This window comes from Neomonachus schauinslandi, chromosome 7 (genome assembly GCF_002201575.2).
Source record: "Neomonachus schauinslandi chromosome 7, ASM220157v2, whole genome shotgun sequence".
Taxonomy (NCBI): domain Eukaryota; kingdom Metazoa; phylum Chordata; class Mammalia; order Carnivora; family Phocidae; genus Neomonachus; species Neomonachus schauinslandi.
In genome coordinates, this window is record NC_058409.1 from 138,284,940 (window position 1) to 138,308,530 (window position 23,591).

Here is a 23,591-nt window from a genome sequence, read left to right on the forward strand (position 1 = left end):
TCCCCCATGGCAATGTGCTAAGCAATATGTGTTGTTTAATATTACTATACAATCTCAAGAGCCATTAAGAGAAAATGGAGTGAGGGGCGGCTGGGTGGCTCAGTCGGTTAAGTGTCCGACTCTTGATCTCAGCTCAGGTCTTTATCTCAGGGTCGTGAGTTCAAGCCCCTCATTGGACTCCACACTGGGCATGGAGCCTACTTAAAAAAAAAAGGGGGAGAGAGTGATATCAACTGGAATATTAATGCTATTTGGAGATACCCACTAAAATGTGGAATGAAGAAATATCTAGGCTTCACAAACCAGGGCTTATAGGACTTCCTAGGGAGGAAAACCAATCAAGTGTGTTCATAGAAAGCAGCCCTGTCACCCTCGCTGCCTTTTGCCTTAGCATGCTTTCTGAGGGGCATCTTTTGGGTTAAAGCTGGCCCACTTCAGACCCCATTGATGACTTTTACTGAGGCAGCCGAAGGAACTTGCTCTAAAGTGCCATGTTTTCATGTCCATTCCCAAGATGGACGCCGACCGGGGCTCTGCAGTTCTTTGTAACTGAGAAATTAGAGACCAGCTCCTTCAGGTGCTAGAAGGGTAAGGGGAAACTGAGGCTTTGCCAGGCACTTTCAGCTTATCCCCTGAAATCTCAGAAAAGTCAGCCCTGATTTTTTTGGTGGATACCAGTGAAGGCTGCGGAATTTCCTTGATCCTTTAAAAGTCTGAAGAGTCTTCAAGCCTCCATTTCTAAATGTGAACCACCAGGGTGGTGGTGGTGATAGTACTTTTCTCACGGGGCTGTGAGCGTCAGATAAGAGGAGGGATAAAATGGCAAGCATCTAGTAAGTGCATTCACCAACGCTGAGGTATTAATTTCACAGGTTCTGGGAGGTGAAGTCAATCACCCAACATCCCCCAGCCAGCAGGGGGCAGAGTTGGCAGCCGGGCACAACTAACTCTAGAATGAAGGTGCTCTTCCCTGCACAATGCATTCTTGAGAGCTGCCATCTTTTTTTTTTTTTTTTTATGTTAGTCACCATACATTACATCATTAGTTTTTGATGTAGTGTTCCGTGATTCACTGTTTGCATATAACACCCAGTGCTCCATGCAGTACGTGCCCTCCTTAATACCCATCACCGGGCTTACCCATCCCCCCACCCCCTCCCCTCTAGAACCCTGTTTGTTTCTCAGAGTCCATAGTCTCTCATGGTTCGTTTCCCCCTCCGATTCCCCCCCACTTCATTTTTCCCTTCCTTCTCCTAATGTCCTCCATGCTATTCCTTATGTTCCACAAATAAGTGAAACCATATGATAATTGACTTTCCTGAGAGCTGCCATCTTAGGGCAACCTGAGATAGGTCTCCCTTTGGAATTATAGGAGATGTGGTTTAAGCACAATTATGAAATTAAAAAAAAATCTTCACAACAGGACGATTGATGCTCATAAGTTAAAAAAACTACTTGAGGAAAGATAGGTCTAGTTGGTAAAGTAAATAAAATTATAATTTTAATTAATGAAATTGCCAATGATTTCTTACCTCTGGAAATTAATTCACAATGAAGCTGTCTAATTAAGAAATCATTTACCAAGGACATACCATGTGTCAGGCCCCATCCAGTGGATGGGAAAGCAAAGTTGAATCACAAGTATCCTTGCCATTAGGAGACAGCATTCCAATAGCACAGTAGCTTACGTCTATTACAGCATTTACTACCCCAGATCAATTACATCGGGATTTCTGAGAAAGGGTTGGTGGTACAGACATCAGTATTTTCTAAGATCTCCTTAGATCACACTAAGCTGCAACCAGCAACGAGACCACAGGGCTAAGGATCCCATTCGAGTCCTGGGATTCATTCTTTCTTTCCTGGCCTGAGTGGGGCCAGGTGCTCCTTCTTGATCAATCATCCTTCCTGACGGGCAAAAATCTGGAGCTACCACTAGATGCGAGGGTGTGACCGAGTCCTCAGAAATAAAAGCCTAAGACTGAGAAGAGAAATTTCAGTTGTTAGGAAATGGAAAAATGGAAATCGACGTCTAGGGAGGAAGCCCACAAATGTCCAGGAGACTAGCAGGTCCGAGGGCTAGGAGAAGTTTCTTGTATGGAGCTTGGCCCCAAAGGGAAGAAGGAGGGAAAACAGCACTTGAACTATAGGAAGGAAAATGGAGGGAAGAAGGGAGAGAGGATGAGAGAGAATTTAAGATGAGAGAGGCTTCAGGCAGAGGGTAAGCAACGGAGCATTCTCAGAGGAGAGGGAAAGGGATGGGATCCGGGATCAGGTGCAATGAAGGTATATGAGAGGAGGTAGGGGTGGGTACAGACGAGGACAGGACCAGCGCCCAGGCAGCTCAGTGTGAGAGTAGCCACAGAAGGTGCGGTACTTGTGACAACCAGAGACATGTGCAGTCAACAAGTTTTCCTATGCTGTAAAATAACGATCGAGGAGTTTCTAACACTGGGTGAAGGGATTTCGAGATACAAGCTGGAGTTCATTCCACAAACAAACAAAGATACTGTGTTCTAGTGAGGAATACAAAACAATCCCACACTTACTTTCATTAGATTCTGAATAAACAGAGCTGGCTTATTTTCATTCTAGACTTCAATATGGGGCCCGGCTTCACCTTCCAATACTACTTTGAAAAGGAGGAGAAACCACCAGAAGAGTTTTGCTGAAGGACATACCTTCCTCTTTCTATCATTTCAGATCATCAGCCACAACAGAAACCAGGAAGGCATGACTGTGCATCGTCCCTCTTTCTGAAGTGAAGATTCTTTTCGAAGGTCCTTTTGCCAGCTTTAGAACTCAGATGGGGTTAAGTTGGGAAGTACGTGGATGGTGGCTGTACGTGTGTTCTCCTGGGGCTGGTTATGGCTCTGAACACAAAATCTTTGATTTGTAAACTGGTTGATACCAACCTAACCCAGTGCAATTGTGACTTCATGATCGTTTTAAGACAGTATCTGATAATAAAACATGTATTATCTCTCACTAGAAAATTTTTTCCCCTCCATTGGCCTTTGTTTTAAAATACCAGATTCAAAGTGAAAAGAAAAAAAGGTACAATTTTACTTTGTTTCCAGCTTTTTAAACATGTTGAGATCACTCTTGGAATGAAGTACACAAAAGCTTAGTAATAATCATAATGATAACGTAATAGGTGTTTCTTAAACTTTAGATGTCCAAACCTCCAGATGTTTGGCCTTTGCTGAAGGTATCCAGATGACTGATTGCATCTTTTCGGTTTTCATACAGCTACAGGACTTCATGGAGCCCCAGGCCTAAGAGTTGCAACAAGGTAATTAGAAATCCAAATTATTCTCCTATCATGTAGGACCCTTGTGAGCAACCGAGGTCTGCAGGCCAAATCTAGACCGACCATTTCTTTACGTATTGTCTCTGGCAGCGTTCACACTACAAGGCAGAGCTGAGTAGTTACGATGCAGATTCTACGGCCCACGATGCCAAGATTATTTACTACCTGGCCCTTTGTGGAAAATGTTTGCCAATCCTTTATGTAGATCATCTCTTTTCCTCAGCTAATTGGTTTTCTGTGAATGTCTTTAGGAAGTTATAATAAATCAGTATACTTTATATGCACATGAATGATACATGCCTTGAAAAAATGCAAAATGATTTTGGCCATTGTTCAGAGGTGAGCTTCTTGGAATTCAATGTTTAGAAGGCCACTGGGTTAACTGCTCTTCACCTTGGAAATCATTACACATTCATTAAGAAAAGAGCTAACTTCAGATGCACAGATAAACAAACAGCCAAAACGTTCTTCACAGTTTCCATTTTTATAGTTTTAAATCACATAGATTACAAGAAATGAGGTAGCATCAAATTCACCTCAATATAAAGATTTAAGTCGTACCAAATTTTCTTATGTAATAATTATTACTAATATGCTTATTTAATGACCAGTATTAAATTGACATTTCGATATAGAAAGCTAATGAATAAAGAAAACATTTAAACTAATGACATTACTATTTTGTCTGCATCATTTGAAATGTAAAGTTCTGTAAAATTTACTTTTTTATCCTATTGTTCAATGAATTTTTAGAAGAAAAGGTAAATTTAGCTACCTTTACTAGTCACAGTTCATAACAAATACGAACTAGCGTTTACTGAAAAACTTTGCATTTCTATTTCAATGTCTAGCTATGAAAAAAAAGTGATCCTTCTTTTTTCATTAGTTAAAAAAAAAAGGAACAAAAAAGCCACGGCAGATCTGTTTACAGATTCTTAGGTTCTCATTTGAATATGATCTGAGAATCTCTCCTAGTACAGATAGTGTTTTGTCAGATTTTATCACTCCATAAAAACTAGACACATACTATTTACTATATTAATATATGACAGTAGCATTATATACATGTATGTAAACATATATATAGATATGCATATATCTGTATGTAAGTGTACGTATATACATGCGTGTGTACGTGTGTGTGTGTGTGTATAGTGCAGGAGATGAAGAATGGTGAATGCCTGTCAGAGCACTATTATCACCCTCTCTGACTCCTGAGTTCTAGTTGATTCAATGTTGTGTGGAATTACAAACACTCGAAGCTGCTGCCTTCTTTTCCTTTTCTTTCTTTCTTTCTTTTTTTTCTTTTTCGGTCTTGTTTCTATTTTATTTTATTTATTTATTTTTAGACAAGTATCATATGATCTCACTAACATGAGGAATTCTTAATCCCTTTATTTCTAAGATGAGTCTCCTGGTCTCCAGTCTCTAAATTTTATCACCTATTTAAATCCTCATTCTTCCATGCTAATGCTAAACTTGCCCTATCCATTACTAAGCTAGAAAACTTTACCAGCTGGCTAGGGATTGTGATCCAGACAAAAATGAAAATATCTTTTTTTTTTTTTTTTTTAAGCTAGCAAAAGTCATGCAGTTAGGAAAGCAAGTCTCTATCCTGTTGTTTGCCTCTTTTTTTTTTTTTTTTTAAGATTTTATTTATTTATTTGATAGAGTGAGAGAGCACAAGCAGGGGGAACAGTAGAGGGAGAGGGAGAAGCAGGCTCCCCGCCAAGCAGGGAGCCCGATGCGGGGCTCGATCCCAGGACCCTGGGATCATGACCTGAGCCGAAGGCAGACGCTTAACCATCTGAGCCACCCAGGTGCCCCCTGTTGTTTGCCTCTTAAAAGAATGTCTGGCCCTCATGACGTGGGTACCCATCAGCAGCACAGCCTCAGGCACCTCCCCCACCACTTTCTGACTTGTCGTAAGGGTGTCATTCCCCTTTTACAGGTGGGAAAACTGAGGTGTGAGCAGAGTGGGTGACTTGCCCAAAGCTTACAGCAGAATCCAGGACCTGATCCCGGGTCTTTGGACTCAAAGTCCAGACAATTTCTTACAACTTCACGTTTAACCACAAACCTCTCATGGATCCAAACAAAATCAACTTACACAGAAATTAGGAGAAGTTCATTCTTTTAAACTTTGGTTTTTGACAAAAGTTGATGGGTTATGGAATTAGACTTCATCCAACAAAAAGCCCTCGACAAGATTATCTTGTATGAAATCACAAAATAGACACATCTCTCAACATGAAATTTTGAAGAGATGACCAACTTTGTGGCTTTCATAACCAAAAACATAAGTAGCTGCAATGCAAGATATTTAGATCAACTCTGAGTTTAAAGGTGGCACCTAAAACATGTCAAATATCAGATGATCCGTACAGATGCATGCGCTAAGCCAAAGGACATTCACAGCATGAGAAGGGCCCCCGGTCTCCAAAAAGAAAAGAGATCCTTCTGTCGATAGATTTTACCATATCCATTCACGCCCACAAACTCATGGCTTTCTCAAATTTACAGCGGAAAACAAACAAACAAACAAAAAAAACCCCAAAACCCAAAACAAAACCAATGCAAACCTAAGAAATTAAACTCTTTTTTATTTGTATACCTAAGAACAGATCCCAGTAGTAGATGAGTTAAAAGGGAAACAGGTTACTTTGGTAACGTATTTCCACCAGTTAATTTCTGAGTACTTTCTATCAGAGTGATAAGATCAAGTATAAAGAAATCATAATAATAGATTTTAGTATAGCAATTTATTTTTGAACATCCAAACATTTCCAAGGACCTAAAAACATTTTAATTATGCTTTCTACTTAAGTCTTGAGGTAGATGTGGAAAATTATATCACGTTGGTGAGAATCCAATAGCACTTTTCACATATAAACATCTTTTCATAGCTCTTTCCAGACAGTTTGAAATGAAACATATATTACAAATTAATCTAAAATAAATTACATTTTCTCAATTGCAGCCATTGGCTGTCACCTTACTGAAAACATCCTTCAGCCAAAACTCAGTATCTAGCCACTTGATTTAGTGCTGGCTACTGAGGTTTGATGAAAGCAAGAAAGTGTGAAAACTTAAAACCCTTAAAGCAAATACAGGACATTTTATAGGTGATGAAAATAATTGAGTATAAATCCTGTATTTTATTTCAATCTTTCACAAAATTGTCCTGTCCTAAATAGTCAAGTGTCTTGATTGAGTAGAATTTAATGTTCCAAAAATAATCTATCAAGGCAGAGTTTCCCCATCAGCAGCATATGACTCTCATCACCTTCAAATATTTCTCATTAAATAGGGATTAATTCACAAGGCCCCTACTCCGCTGAGGACCCACTGTAAATATGCAATAGTTCAGGGAAAGTTGCTAACATCATTATCAAAGGCACTAATGTCCTAAAGAGCTTAGCAATTTTGCCTGTATAATGAGTCCATAAAGAATTCTGTTTCCATGGAGGTTGGACAGCTATTCTGCATTGAAGCTCTATTCAAAGTTGTACACTTATGTTTCCTTCCCTCCAAGAGGCAGCTCATTGCATCTCTTCTTCATTTTGTTCACGTGATGAGAAAATTTAGCTGCAAAAAGTATTATCCAATGCCTGTCATTATAGAGAAAGAGTCCAACAGAATCTCCAATATACAGTGAGGAAGTAGGTGGAAAAATTGGTACCAACTGGTGGGTAGAGTGCAAAAAAGGTAAAGTCCTAATTTAATAAAGACTTACTAAATGCATAAAGAGAAGTCCTGTGTCAAATTAAAAATGTATCTTGGAGATGGGACAGAGTTGGAAACAATGGCTCCCTAGAGACTGGATCCATCAGTGGGGCTGCTTAGAGGCAGACAGATCAACAGCCCTCCCCACCGGCATGACTCAGTTGCAGGACAGCTAACACAATGCTGGACCACCACTGTGATTTGCCAAGTGGGCGCTCCACGGGAAGATCTGGAGTGTCAAAGGTGTATGTTATTAGGATGTGGTGTGGAGGGGGCTGTTTTTTCATTCTTGTTTTTGTGTGGTAAAGCCAGAATCCAATAGTTTCCTCTTGGAGATTCCTAGTGCCTGATGGCAGATGAAAGGGATCCATTAAATTTGGTCTCACCAAGCATTTCTCAAACCAATCTGGTTATGGAAGATTTTCATGACCACACTGTTACCAGCTGAACTGTGTCCTCCCCAACCCCAAATTCCTTTGTAGAAGTCCTAAGCCTAACCATCTCAGAAGGTGACTATATTTGGAGATAAGATCTTCAAAGCGGTATTTAAGTTAAAGTGAGCCATTAGGGTGAGCTCTAATCCAATACGACTGGTGTCCTTCGAAGAAGAGATGAGGACACGGGCACATGTAGAGGGAAGACCATGTGAAGACACAGGGAGAAGGTGGACATCTGCAAGCCAAGAAGAGACGCTCGCGAAGAAACCACAGCTTTGCTGACACCTGGAGGTCTGATAGACTCCCAGCTTCCAGAACTGTGAGGAAATACATTTCTGTGTCTGTGGTATTTTGTTATGGCAACCTGAGCACACTAATACACACATCCTAAAGATTTCTTGGTACAGAACACTCCTACAGCAAAAACGTCCCTGTAATTCTAGTGTATAGTAGCGGTACAAAGCCTATGTCCTATCTTATCTTTGCATCCCAGCCTGTGAGCAACTACTACTGACAGTACAGGTAATAGTTGTGAGAGTCATAATCTCTTGTATGATTGTGAGCTGTAAATTTAGACGTACTTCTGTAATTTCTTTTAATTTTACCAAAGGGTCATATTGTTTTGTTTTGTTTTCTTTGTTAAGAAACATGGGAAGGATAAAAATGCAGATGTAATGTTTCCATATCTATATTTTATTTGATCATTTATTTGTTAAATGCCTACTGTGTGCTAAGAACTATGCGAAATGATGAGAATACAGAATAAACAAGATAGGTTTGCCTCTTGGGTTGGGGGAAAGGGAGAGATGAACAAATACTGGTACAATTTATTGTTTCACTTCAGTTTTGATAAGACATATCAATAAAAAATATGGTGGCAGCTGGGCTGTCTCAGTATTACAGCTTTCACTGAACAAATCCAAGGCATATAAAATAATGATGCAAACAGAGTTTGCAATCACGGTAAACATTAACATGTTCAATCTGTATTCCACGTAATATGCCTTTTAATATTGAATAAGGCTCACTGATGATTATTATTCAATGGTACATGTTTATTCACCTTCTTAATATTATTTGTGCTGAGAGAGATCTAGAAACACTAAGCAACAAGAAATGCACTTCAATTTAAGATATTTTCCTCTACTATTTTTTGCATAAAATGAAAACAATAGGTCATTAGTGTCTGATTTCATTACCTATATGTATTTAAACAAGAAAATATATAAATACATATATTACCAAAACAGGCTATAGAGTGCTATTTGCTAAAATACCCAACAAAATATTTTGTGCATCTAAAGAAATTCTGGGAATCCAGAATCTCATATGCATGTTATACATTTGAATGAAAAATGTCGTTTATGACACTAGAAAAAAAAAGTTAGGATTTGCAGTTTTGGCTGATAAAATATTGTAAAACTCAGAAACTGTATTTCAAAATGGGCATGTTGACATTTCTTCATTTACGCAAAGTAAAAGTTATTTTCAAGTTGTCTTTTCTCATCTTTTTCACTTCCTTTTCTAGCTTGATGCCTTAGCTCTGTTCACAGTTAAATTAAATAATCCTGGTTCTCTTCTTGTTTGTTGTCATCTGGCTATTGATCTTCTATCAGAATGGTTAAAGCTATTTTTTTTTCTTTAAAATGACAGGAGCTTTCTAGGAATATAATACATTAATATGCATAAATGATTACTTTAATAATCATATTAGTTCTTTGAGACTCTAGTGGTAATAATATTAATAGCTAACAATTACTGAGTGTTTACTCTGTATCAGGCCCCATGCTAAAATCTTTGCAAGCCCTTATCAAATATCATCCACCTAACAGCCCTATGAAGTTGATTCTATTAGAGGCTTCCTGTTTTTGTCTTTGTTTTTGTTTTTTTTTTGGAGGAAATGAATTTTAGGGAGAGTAAGCCATTAGGATTCCGATCCAGATCCTGAGCTCTAAACTACCAGGATCACTGCCTGATAAAGGGAGCAGAAGGGCAAGCTCTGTGATAGTCTGAAAGCTCTGATGGATGAGGATGTCCACAGGCTATTCTGAAGTTCAACATTCAAGTCACCATCTAAGAAATACGCATTCACCATCTTGCTTTAAAATATGCAAACACACAGACGTTTGTGATATGGAGACACGGATACAGGACATTTTTGTTACGTGAAGCTGAAACTTCACATGATGACCCTTCTGGGTTGCCCACTAGCAAAAAAAAATAATAATAATAATAAAAATTTCTGCATAGTTGAATCCACAGCCGTGGTTTAATATTAAGGTAGAGCAATTCCTTTTGTGAGTACTACATAAGGAAAACAGCTGGGGTTTGGATGGTTTGTTGGGTGAAAAGAATAGCCAGTTGTCTTCAGAAATCCAGGCTGGGTAAAATGATACGGTTAACGCAAACAGACTTTTAAAGAGCAGCCCACCTGAATTCTGACTGCAGTGGTTAACAGAACAAAATACACCTATGCAAGCTCAGAAGCTGTGCTGTAATTTGATTCTAAACACCAAGTCGAGTCCCTACTAAGTGTCAGGAACCCTCCAAATGCTCGCCACATAGGAAAGTAGAAAACAACTCAAGTCCTTGCTTGTGTGGAGGGTCTCGGCTTTTATTGGTGAGAGAAATTCGGGAAGGGGATCACCACCGGGAACTGGCCATTTGGGACCAATCTCTCCCATATTATAATTTATCAATCTGTCATTGTTTCTTCATGTTGGGAAAGGGAATGGAGCAGAAGCTATGTGTTGTCCGTCATTATTCCCAGGGCCCAGCTCCCCAACCTTTCCCTCTAATAGGTACTGAAGGACTGATTCCAAGAGACCAGGGATACCCCCTGTGAGGTTCATGGCCATGCCCACGGTATCAGTTGAAGATGAGGCAGGGGCAAGTCCAGGCTGAGCATGAGGAAGGGGCTCTGGGGAAACGTTAGCATTGACCATCAGAAATCCATGGCTGGATATGGAAAAATTTATAACAGGAAATACATTTTAAATAAATTCAGGAGTTGTCTTATTCCACTTACAGATGAGAAAAGATGAGGGTAACAGAACACTTGGCCTAGAGATCTTCAGAATTTGATACTACACTGAGAGAGACGATGAAGGAAATCTAAAGAAAAAGGCCCATGGCCGACTCAGTAAGAAGCAGGCAAGGGGTTAGATCACTTCCAAACACATATTGCAGCTTATTTGGAAAAAAAGAAAATAATAAATGATCCTATCCTCAGGCGTGTGTGAGAAATTTCCAGCACAGATGTGCCCCCTGCTGCCGACAGACCTGGAAAGGCTGTCTTGTCTCAACTGCCAAGTCCTGGGCTTGGTCCCAGGAAGACCCAGTGGTAAGAGCCCTCTGTACCTAACAGCTCAGGCTCTCCTTCCTTCCTTCCTCCCTCCCTCCCTTCCTCCCTCCCTTCCCTCCTTCTTTCCTTCCAGATTTTATTTATTTATTAGAGAGAGAGAGAGCGCGAGCACGAGCAGGGTGAAGGGCAGAGGGAGAAGCATACTCCCTGCTCAGCAGGGAGTCCGATGTGGGACTCGATCCCAGGACACCGGGATCATGACCTGAGCTGAAGACCGAACAGTTTCTGCTCTGGACAACCCGTGAATTCTGAGTGGAGTGCAATCTAAAGTAACACAAAACCATGCACATTTGCCCATTCAAACTCAGGCGTTAACTTCCAACCATGGGCAAAGATACCTGCCCTGATCGCTTCTGGGGGTGCCTTGCTGCGAGAAATCTGTGTATTCGGTGATTTTAAGGAATACATGCTCCTATTTCTGGAATCGATGCTTGAGAATCGGGAAGCTCAATTTACTGACACCTTCCTTAGAAATGCAAAAGAAAAACAAGCATTGGAGGCAAAAGTAAATACCTAGTTAGGGGGAATTTGATTAAAACCAATTTGCAGGGGTGCCTGGGTACCTCAGTTTTAAAGGTCTGCCTTAGCTCAGGTCATGATCCCAGGATCCTGAGATCAATCCTGCATGGGGCTCCCTGCTCAGCGGGGAGTCTGCTTCTCCCTCTGCCTCTCACGCACCCCCGCACCCCATTCATGCTCTCTGTTTCTCAAGTAAATCAATACAATCTTTAAAAAAAACCCCACAATTTGCAATTTTATGCTCTAATCAAGAATCCTGGACATTTAGTATTATCAGAAAACCCCATTTAAACGCTCTGACTGCATTTCGTCAGAATGTGCTGAATGTCACCCACTGGTGACTGCAGCAGCTTCTTCCTGTTGACCAGAGGGGGGCTATTTGCAGCTTATCCACGCAAGCTCCCTGGGCTAGGAACACAGCCCAACCTCAGGGTGGCTGAGGGTCAGCTGAGGCACGTGGGGGATCTCTGAAGGCAGAGTGGTCCACCTCCTCTGCCAACTTGGCGTAGCTCACCTTGTCAAAATGATCACCTTTTGTTTCTCATTTTAACATACATACTCTTTACTGTTTAGAAATGTGGTCATGCCACAAATTTGGAAATGGAAGATACCCTGTAGGACAGTACACATTTGACAGAGAGGCAGCTTTGGTCCAGACAGGATGGGGAGACCACATAGCATGTCCCTGTCCACTTCCGCTACTTGTCCAAGAGGAGAGCTGCTTCTGGGTACATGTGGGCCCCCACTCTCTTTAGCTGGTGTATTTGAGAGACACGCTTCCCAATCCGTGATCTGTCCAGTCGGTCCCAGAAGTCTCTGCTGGGTAAATTTTCCTAAAGAATAGGGTGATCACGTAGCCAAGTCTGTTGGTAGAAGTCCTATTTTCCATCTCAGGTCCCAACCTGCCCTGATAATCATCACAGCATCCGCACGCTCAAATGAGCCCCAGCGTGGAAGATCCACCATGTTGCTGTCTTGACGTCACTCTCTACTCAAAATCTTTCAACTCCCTCCCATCCATTGCTGGCTCCCTAATTTCTCAAACTGTTTTAAAACAGTAATTTATTTTTAAGTTATTTACATTATTTTTTTTTTCTCTCAGGCTCTGCCAGAGATTTATTTTGGTTCTCGTATTTACATTTGTCAAAGCTAATTTAAGCAGATACATGGGAAGGTAATTTTGAGAGGAATCATCCACAAATCAGCATGTTAAGTGTGAGTATTTGTGGAGTTAATTTTTCTGCTTTGACTAAAGAAACAACAAGCACAAAAGTGGCAGACGTTGCATTATTTCAGAGAATAAAAACAGCTAGATTATGTAGTCTATAAATAAGCAAATGGAAGAATTATTGGAACAAATTAAACAGGCTTATTTTTAAGTTTTAAATATTTCTGTTTAATTGTTCAACTGGAAGTGAAGTCACTTTGGTTTTCTTGGGTCTCAGTTACCATACCTCTAGATTTTGGAATCAGATCAGACGATCTGGAAGGACTTTATTACTTGTAAATTTGATTGTGTAATTATGAGGTTTTTTAAAGCAGGTCAACTTGAGAAACAAACAAAGAGTGGTAGGACAAAAATCAAGCTTCATTTTTCTTGCTCTACTCATAGCCTGAAAAAGGAAGGGTAGTTTTTCATCATCTTCAATACCCAAATAATTTTTCAATTTAAAATAAATTAACAAAAGTGAAGAAATCTTTTTTATATCCACAGATGCTGAATGATTAAGTAAATCCCATCAAATACTTCAAGTTAGCACAAATACCTTAGCTTTCTGTTTAAAAATCCTATGATTTAATCTTTTTCTCCTGAATGGATTATTTTTCTCCTAAAATTGATTATAGCTGATACCCCAGTGACCTTAGAGGCTGAATAGGGCCTTTGCGGCCCTGTGTTGACTATTTATAAAATTTCTCAATGGCTATAGTGATAGGGTTTCTCAAAGAATTTTGTAATTAGATATCACTATATGAATCCACAGTGAAGACATGGCCTTTATATAGATCTCAAGTTAAGTCCATAAAAAACTTAAAATCCATAAAAATTAAAAAATTATGTATTCATATAATACACTACTTTAGAGTGTGGAGTATTTGTAGTTACTAAATTCAAAGAGTGAATTTCTATTTGGGAAGAGTGAAATTTCAGGATCTAAAAGAGATGTCGGCCCTCTTCACTGGCCTACAGCTGGTAAATTCAGAACAACGTGCTTCTCTATTCCAGTCTCTATGTAGTTGCTGTGGGTTGAGTGCCCCCCCCCCAATTCATATACTGAATTCCTAACCCCCAGTACCTCAGAAAGCCTGCATTTGCAGATAGGGTCTTTAAAGAAGTGATTAAGTTAAAATGAGATCCTAGGATGGGCCCCACTCCAGTAGGACGGGTGTGCTTACAAGAAGAGAAAATTAGGACACAGATGCCCGGGGGAAGACAATGTGAGGATGCAAGAGAAGCTGGCCATCTTCAAGCCAAGGAGAGAGGCCTCAGAAGAAACTCACCCTGCTGACACCTTGCTCTTGGACATCCAGCCTCCAGACTCTAAGAAACTACATTTCTGTTGCTTAAGCCCCAACGCCCCCCACCCCTCCGTCTGTGGTACTTTGTTATGGTCACCTAGCACACTAACACAATAGTCAACTTTTAATGTGGAACAGTAAAGTAAGAATGCAGTGAAAAGAAACTGCAAAAAATGAGTCTGGTGTTAACAAACAATATTGAAGGATAAAGTCAATTATTTTCATATTTGGGTGAGAAGAAACAATTACAAATAACTACAAGTGATGGAAAGAATCTCGTGATATCTCTTTCAGAAAACTGGCACCACTTACTGCAGCAGCTGGATGTGTACAGAATGTTCTGGCGGACTGCTATGGAACGTCCAAATCCTGTGCCTCAAACATGATCATTCCCATTTGTGTGACCCCCTGCACATCTGCTGGAGGGCCTGACTTGCCCCTCACATGGTGTCCTTGTACTGGATGAGATCGTGGGTGCAAGCAATGAAGTGAGACCCAGGAACAGGGGAAAGAGATGCTATTAAAATTATTCTCCTTCTTTATTTCTAAGGCTCTACTCAAACAGTAGAGCCTTTGGAGAACGGTGGAGGTCATCTAATGAATTCTCCCATCTGGGGTTGCAGGACATGTGACAAATACTGAAACACTGGGATTGTGGAGAAAGAAAGAGAGAAGGGGGAGGGAGAGAGAAATATGAGGAGCAAAGGATATTTAATTGGGCATAAATGCACTCTCAATCCCCAAATTCAATATGAAATTTATGGCAAGATAATCTAGGCTTGGATTCGTGCAGAGTGACTCAGTTTCCCTCAACCGCTCATTTGCTACAGCTTTTCTTCTTATCATTGTTAAATGCAAGGAGAAGACAATGCCGTATTCAAGAAGAAGACAAAGTGATTATGGGAAATACCAAAGTCGCTTTTATCTGACTCAAACCCTCCGTTACAGAGACAGGGATCTATGAAATGGGGGTCAAGGCTCTACTTGTAGTATATTCAGGGATAAAACATTGGTAAAATATTTTTAAGTGGCTGATTTCCCAAGTCTGAGCATAAAACTGCTAGAAACCAGCCAGTTCACAGCTAGTCATCAGATGTCCACCACGGTGACACACACACTGACACTCTGAGGACATAGCAGGTACTAGTTGACGTCCATGTCTTCAAGGATCTCATTTTCTCTTAAGGAGGGACAAACAGTCATGAAGTCCATCAATAGATTTTAAGAAGTATGATTTCAGACACAGTTAAGCGCAAAGAAAAACCACATGGGGGGATTTGGTGAAGAACGGCCTGGCGGTGCAGACAGCAGTGCTGGTTTAGCTGGAGGGCAGAAGAGACTCCTCTGGGGAGATATTTAGGTTGAGACCAAAAGGAGAGAGCCAAGTGAAACTCAGGGGAGAGGGAGGAGCCAGTGCAAATGCCCTGGGCTGAGGCCACGCTTAACATGACCAAGGGAGAGAGAGGGAATGGCTGCGTGGCAGTGAATGGGGGTGAAGGCTGGACATAATTGGCAGGTGAGACCATACAGAGGGCCATGCAGAGGAGCGTGGAATTTACCTGAATGGGATTCAATTTTAAGCAGGGACTTGACATGATCTGGCTATGCTGTAAAACATCCCTCTTGCTGCTGGGTCAAAAATGGACCGTTGGGGTAAGAATAGAGGGAGAGTAATCCAAAGAAGGGGTGAGATGACATCACAGAGGAGACAGTGAGAAGTATTCAGACTCAAGGTGGGTTCTGGAGGTATAGCCAACTGGATTTGTCAATGAATCGAATGTGGGCATGAGGGAAAGGTGGGAACTGGGGAAGCCTAATCACTTGTGTGGTCTTTGGCCATCTTGACAGCTTCCTTTTTTCTGCTGAGGTGAAGAACACTCCATTAGGCTAAGTCTTGTTAACTTCAAGTCTCCAACATCTGGGACTTTCATGGATAGAAGGGAGATAAATATACTCTCTCAGTAAGTTCATCAAATGCAGTAAAGTATTAGTAAATGTGCATGCAAAATAAGTCCCTGCAGAAATATGGAAAGAAGTTATTATGTTGACCATTTAGGCTTAAAATCTTCTGCACGGGATAAGGGAGATTTTCAGAGAAGAAGCCAAAAATAGGAGATCACCCCTCTTCCACCTTGATCCACACACATCTTAACCCCTCCCTCAATGAGTATTTCTAGTGCTGGAAAAGAATATTTAAGAACTCTGGCTTGCTTATTTCACTTGATACACCAAGGTGGAGGATTCTATCCGCTGATAAATAAAAACCTACACAGAAGAAGATTCTTTACAGTAGCAATGACATGTCTTGTATTTTCTTACCAAAATGAAAGCCACACTTTTGACCCATGATGTTCATTATTATACACCACATACAGTTAGCTTTCCGTTAAAAACTGGTTATACACGTGGGTTGCTCCACAGTCCTGTTAAGTATAGTAATCCTATGGCTTTAATTTTTAACTTACTACTATACTTTCTTCTAGTAACTGTCAATGGCTCAAATCCCTTATGATGGTTCGTGTTACATGTCAACCTGGCTAGACTATAGTACTCAGGCATTGCCACGAGGGTATTTTATAGATGCGGCTAACACATAGATGGGTCTTATCCAAACAGTTGAAGGTTGAAAAGAGCAAAAAATGAGATTTCTCAGAAAAGAAGAAAGTCTGTAGCATCAACTCTTGCCTGAGTTAGCAGCCTGCTGGTCTGCCTTATGGATTTTAGACTTGTCAACCCCCACAATCCTATAGGCCAATTTCTTAAAATAAATCTCTCTTCTCTCTCTCTCTCTCACACACACACACACACACATACACCAGTTTTGGTTATGTGTACATATACACAGAGTCCCATTGGTTCTGTTTCTCTGGAGAACCCTGGCTGACACAATCTTGGAAACAGTCACTTGCAGGTGCATTTTCTGACAAGGCCAACTTGACCAAAGTATACTCTCAGGTTTGGAGGCAGGGCCTGCTGAAGAGACGGGCCTTAGGACCTTCAAAATGTCCTGCTTCAACACCCAGAACATGGCTCCTTCAAGTACAGTGGACCCTAGAGGCCAGGGTACATTTAGATAAGGCCTCACCAGTCTGCCTTCAACACGCACTACTTGTTGGCAAGTACACTTCACCTTCTTGCGCTGTCATTTCCTGGTCTACAAGATGAGAAGAAAATAACTGTCTCTTCAGTTTGTTGTGAAGACTGCATGAAATGACCACACCACTTACCTGGCTTGTGGGAGCCCATCTGTATGTCTTCTTTGGAAAAATGTCTATCCAGGTCTTTTGACCATTTTTAAATCAGAGTGTATTTTTGCTATTGAATTGTATGAGTTCTTTATATATTTTGGATATTAACCCCTTATCAGAGATATGATTTGCAAATATTTTCTCCCATTCAGTAGGTTGTCTTTTACTTTTGTTGATTGTTTCCCTTGCTGTGCAGAAGCTTTTTAACATAGTATAGTCCTACTTGTCAATTTTTGCTTTTTTCCTTCTCTTAATATTCAGCACCTTCTTCACAGCCAACATACTCTGTTTTATTGTGTGTTCAACCCCCTATTTCAATGAAGGTACAAAAGTGAACAAGGTGTTATTAAAATGTTTTTTTTTTCCTCACTGCCAGGCAAAACCCTTCCCAAAATCTTTGTTTCCCAACTGACTCAAAAAGAAGCTTTCTCAAAGACTATTGTTCAATGGTTAGTAATTAAACAAAACAAAATGAAAAAACAAAACAAAACCAAAGAACTTTATGACTGTATGTGACTTTAATTGTGACAGTGATATTTGGAGAGAAATATTTTGCCCTGGTTAAAGCTGGTCAACTTTCTGATGACCTACCAATAAAACTCCAAGACAGTATGTTTCACCAAGAGAATGGACCTTGTAAGGACCTGATGCTAATCGCTGCAGGGCTCTGTGCTGATGCACTAAACATTCTTCCTCAAGCCTTTTTAGATACACCCAGCACTGTGACCTTTTTTCCCCTCCAAGAGGGTATGGGGAGGTGTCTAAAAGACCTTGATGGTGGTTCCAATAGGAATCAGATACAGGCACACATTCTTCCTTGACCCATCTAGGCCAAGAGAGTAGCCCCTTCTCCTGTCTTCCTACAGAGCTTTATAGTGAGCCATGTCTCATTCCGTACCACGCATTGCACCATTGTACCATGAGAGTGCACTGATATTGGGTATTTAGATGGCTGTCTTCTCGGTTACATGGGAGGCTCCACTGGGCAGAGTGCATTCAACTGGTTAGTGCTAGGCATGTATCATCCATTCACTGCTTCTCTTATGCATAAGTACAAGTGATTGTCAGTAAGTAGGAAAATGTGTGATTATCTGCAATAAACTCTGGCAAAAGGGATGGCCTCCATGCACCATATTGGGCCACAAGGGTCTGTATGTCATTACATTTAATTTTCAGTCTAGCTCAGAATCCTCACGTGCAGACAGGGAATTTCATCTCCCCCGAGGCTGACCACGCAGAGTTGGAGGTCAAAAGGTATTTAAAGCTTTGACACAAACATACCAACCACGGTCTTTCAGAAGAGTAGATATCTGCTAGACCTTCACGATTCTACCATGGGAGAGAGCGCTGATGAGGCGTTTTGCTCAACTTCCTGTTATCCTTTTGTTTTTGTTTGTTTCAACTTAAAAGATATTGTAACCTAATTTGTTGAGCAGGTAACAAATCCACATATACTGTAAGTGCAAGAAAACCAAGATGCACAGTGAAAAGCCTCTTTTAATTCCATCTCCTGTCTGCTCAGTGCATGGCTCTCAGCATCACCCCTGTTACTAGATTTTGCGAATCCTAAAGACTTTTTAAATATAAATATAAATTCTCATGTCCCCCTTTTTTTCAAAAAACAATACTTAGTCATAAAAAAGTGAATTCATCAGTGCTGAAGGAAGTCTCGGACAATGCGGAGAAACCGTAAGATTCATAAACGGAAGAAATTAAATGAACCCAAAGAAAAAGGGGAACTGGAAGAAAAGAAAAGCATAAAGCACTTAAGTGGTTTTTATTTACTTCTCCATCATCCTTGAGTGAAGGAGGGAGAGCCTCCACTTAGCAATGTGAGGGGTCTTGGCAAGCCCTGTGGGTCGTCTGTGTGCTTCAAGACACACGTTTTGGTCATCAGTCTTTACAAATAAGAAGCTTAGAGTCTGCCAGGAACATGGAGAACAATAGCAGATGGAGAGGTTTGCTACAGCTTGTGGTCAGAAGAATTACGTGAAATGGCACCAATGCTCTTAATACGATAGCCATCTTGTTTTACTCTCCATCTCCGAGTTCCTCTTTTTTTTTCCCCCTTGATATCTCTTTCTGTCATCTGGGCTGTATTAATGGAGAAATGGGGAGGAACCACAGCAATTGTCTGGAAAATTAAGTGGAAATATCTTAATTACTCTCCCCCGGAAGGTCCAGGCAAATCTAAAAGCCAGTATTTCCTATGACTGAGATGACTTTAGGTTTCAGAACATAAAATTTCTTTCAGTGGCATAAAGTTACATCTTTAAAAGCCCAGGCCTCACAACTTTCTTGCTAAATTGCAGGTTATTATTAAGATCTGTTTCAATTGAAATCTGTAACTGTTCAATTAATATTGATTTTAAATCAAGGTTGAAATGCTGCATATACTGAACAGGATACATCCCCATGAACCTATTTTAACTACCATCATCCGTATTCACTGCCAAGCAAGATAGCCACATGTGATTGTGTCCTGCCAGACATTTGGGCAGGGGGCTCAGCTTGGGGGTTGAGATTGGGTCTGCCACTCAGCGAGCTATGCCCTAGAGAGCAGGGCTGCATCAGTCCAGAGGAAGGGGAGCCCATGCTTAGGGGGCCGCAGAAAGCAATCCCTTCCTGAAACTCTCGCAAAGGTGCTGCATGTTTGAGTTCAGCCTTGAAGCCAAGCACCTTCAATGCTATCAACATCATGTTTATATGGGAGCCCACACATCAGATTCACCCGGGATAGCCCTGCATTATACCTGTTAACTCGGTTTAATTATTACGAATGCCACTTTCACTCTTAAGAGGGCTTGGGACTGGGGGTGCCTGGGTGGCTCAGTCGTTAAGCGTCTGCCTTCGGCTCAGGTCATGATCCCGGGGTCCTGGGATCGAGTCCCGCATCGGGCTCCCTGCTCCGCGGGAGGCCTGCTTCTCCCTCTCCCACTCCCTCTGCTTGTGTTCCCTCTCTCGCTGTGTCTCTCTCTGTCAAATAAATAAATAAAGTCTTTAAAAATAAAAAAAAAAGAGGGCTTGGGACTGGATGACCTATGATATTGTCACCCTAGTCCTGTATGCTCTGTCCTACATTCGCTTTCATAGCAAGGAAATTGATTTATAAGGAAAAACTGAATCCCTTTCAAACCTACACTCATGATAATGGCCAAGATGATCTCTTAGCTGTGTTATATTTTTTTGAAATCCATTTTGTAGTTCAGATTACCTAGCAATAATTGGTTTTCTTTTTTAAACCAGCCAAAAAAAGTGTACTGTTCGTGATAATTGCAAGAGTTGTGCTCTTCCCTTGACCATCGTGGACAGGCATGAAAACAAAGTCAGTGAGAGTAAAACCACCACTCTGCAGTACCTCTCTCAATTTCCCACCCAGGAGCTCGAGGTCTCCTTCGGCACATTCGCAAATCATTCTGTGCTGCCTTGTCTACGCTTCATTTCAGCACTGACTTGGCCAACCTGAGGGACACCTCAGGCAGTCCACGGAATTCCTTCATCCTCCCTGGCCTGGCCCAGTGGCTCCTAGTGAGTCTGGGATTGTCTCGGTGGGAGGGAAGAATATTGACTGCCGAGGAGCTAAAAGCTTTTCTCACGTTTGCAAATCGTACCGGAAATGGATGTCATGGTGGGGTGTGAAATCCAAGTGCTCCGATGCTTTTTTTCTCACGTAATTACTTGTGTCTATACCTAGGACTCCGTGTTCTGATTTGGCCATTTGGGTCAGGAACTGTGCAGATTGTAAAGCAGGGATCAGCAAACTCTGTCCGCAAAGAGACGGACTGTCAGGTTTCACCTGCCAAACAGTCTCTGCTGTAAGTTCTCAACTCCACTTTGCAGCACAAAGGCAGTGGTACCCAGTGTGCAGACAAATGAGCGTGGCTGTGTTCCAATAAAACTTTATTTATAAAGGAGCTGGCAGGCTGGATTTGGCCTGTGCAGCAGAGTTTGTGGACGCCTGCAGTTAGAGAGCTTACCTGCCCTCTGGTTTTCCCCCATGGGCGTTTATTAGAAAATGTGTCCTTACCATCATTATGACTCACAGCAAGGTCCCCCTCCTTATCTTTCCTTATGGAACAAGACATTCTTGGTTTCTATAGCAGAAAACCACTCAGAGATTTCCAGGGTTGACTTTAAGAATCTTATTACACCTCAAGATTTACTCATAATTTAACATCTTATTCTACATGCAATCTATTGCAAGGAGAATGTATAGCACTGAAACATGACAATGGATACAGTGAACTTCAAATGGCATACTCCTTTAGTAAGAAAATACTCTCACGGAGTAAGCTGTCTTGGGAAAACACACTGTGAGGTCATCAACTGAAAAAAAAAAGATTATAGATTATCAGGAAAACTTGACAGTTTGGGGCCTGCTATTCCATTTTTAAGATCTGACTCCATTTTCTCTTCATCTGTTATATTTATGGTAGGAATGTGATGAGCATGCCTTTGAAACCAATGAGATGTTCATGTCCATTTGGATCTCTGAATAGGCAAAACTATCAAGGAGATGTGTGTTTACTTCTTTTTTTAAAAATTTTTAGCTTTTTAAAAAGATTTTATTTATTTGAGAGAAAGAGAATGAGCGGTGGGGAGGGGCAGAGGGAGAGACAGAGGGAAGCAGACTCCTTGCTGAGCAGGAAGCCTGATGCGGGGCTGGATCCCAGGATCCATGGATCCTGACCTGACCTGAGCTGAAGGCAGACAATTAGCCAACTGAGCCACCCAGGGGCCCCAATTCTTTCTCACTTAAAATAAAATAAAATAAAATAAAATAAAAATATTATTTTCTCACACCCTCCCCCAAATAAAAGACAATGGAATTATCTGTATTCATCTCTTGATAAAAAAAAATGCATGATGCAAAACCTTGAGATGATTTTAGTGCTCAAACATACTTTTTTTTGTTTGTAGATAATTCTTGTGACTTAGTCCTTAAGGAAAGCACATTTTGTTCAGATTAGCAAGGCTTAAAGGACATGAATTTTTAAGTGCTCCCCATAAAAAACGTATCTGGATGATAATAGTGCTATCTGGCTCTTAGACCTATCTTCATTAGGATGCTAATGCAGGCTTGCAGGCTTGCAGGCTGCATCTGATCCTGATGATTATGTTAGACTCCCCAAATTGATGCTTAAAATCCTGGTGTGAATCACTAAGTCAGCTTTTGACTGCATCTCTCCGAACTGCAAACAATTACTTATTTTGAAAAATGTTAGTCACCGCCAAGAAGGAAGTCTTTCTAGTTCTGTGTGTACCACTACCTTTATTCTTCTCTCAGAGGTCTTTCATCTCTGGTCAGAGCCATGCATTCTCCAGTCCCTGAGCTCATCCCTGGAGGAAGAGAAGGATACAGGAAAAGCAACTACACGAACAAAAACCAGACTGGGCACGGGGCATAACCAGCGAAGAGGAACCACAGAATCACACTCAGGGCTTCCTCTGGCCAAGCTGTTATCGAAGGCTGCTAAGCCTTCAAATGTCTCTTAAAAGTTTTGTGAGCAATTCATGATAAGGCATCACACTAACAAATGAGGCTAAAAAAAGTTTTAAAATATTTCCCACAGGAAATGCGCCCTGCTTGCGCTTTCTGGCCTGTACAGAAGCCAAATTTCTATCTATAGAGGAAGGACCTTTTGTGTTGGATTTCTTACCCACTGTCCCCTCTCACATTATTATTAGGTTGCAAACAATAGCTTTTTTGTTACAAAGCAGGAATAAAGGAGCCTAAAATCAGCATACAATTGTGTGATCACTCCTTAGCCTTGTATCCCAAAGGAGTTAAGAAAAAAGAAATATATGTAGTATTCACAAAACTAGTCATCTAACTCAAAACAAGAGATAAGAGAAGGCCCCAGGAATCTGTGAGCAAAAGTCCTTACAACTCCTTTTGTAAGGGTCTGGCAATATTTCCCACAAGGGCTTGCCAATTTTAAAATGCCTTTTTTTTTTTTTGCTTTATTTATCTACCTTTAGTAAAGTGAAATATTAGTTCTGGTCACTCACTGATTGTTCTGAACATGGTGGTAATAATAACAACTTAGAAAATGCTGATGGCTTTAAAACAAAGCATGTGGCAAACATCTTTTATTTACTTCTTTTATATCTTCATAATCTTCTAGCACCTCTGAAGATGTCTAGCAGTTATTTCTCATCTCAGCCAGGAGATGTCACTGTGGTTGAATTAAATAATTAAGAGCCCTTGAGAAATTCTGGAAACAGTCTTGAGTGTTAAAAGCTTTCTATGGAACAGTCACAAATGAGTGGAAAGACATTCTGGAGTAAAAGTAGGTTTTGTATACCCAATTCTGCATTTAGTTAACAGATACAACATTTTTCTATACTTCAGATTAAAAGAGAATGCTTCTCCCTCCCTCCTTGCTAAAATGCAAATATGCTAGAACAAAAACCATAAACCTAATGATTAATTCATCTGGGTGAGTAAGAGGAAGAGAGTTTGT

General features: G+C 40.8%; 1 protein-coding gene across 1 annotated transcript in view; it reads right to left on the reverse strand.

Moving 5' to 3' along the window:
• FBXL7 (F-box and leucine rich repeat protein 7) overlaps positions 1-23,591 on the reverse strand; it is a 372,638-nt gene that overhangs the window by 88,687 nt on the left and 260,360 nt on the right. The window lies entirely within an intron of this gene.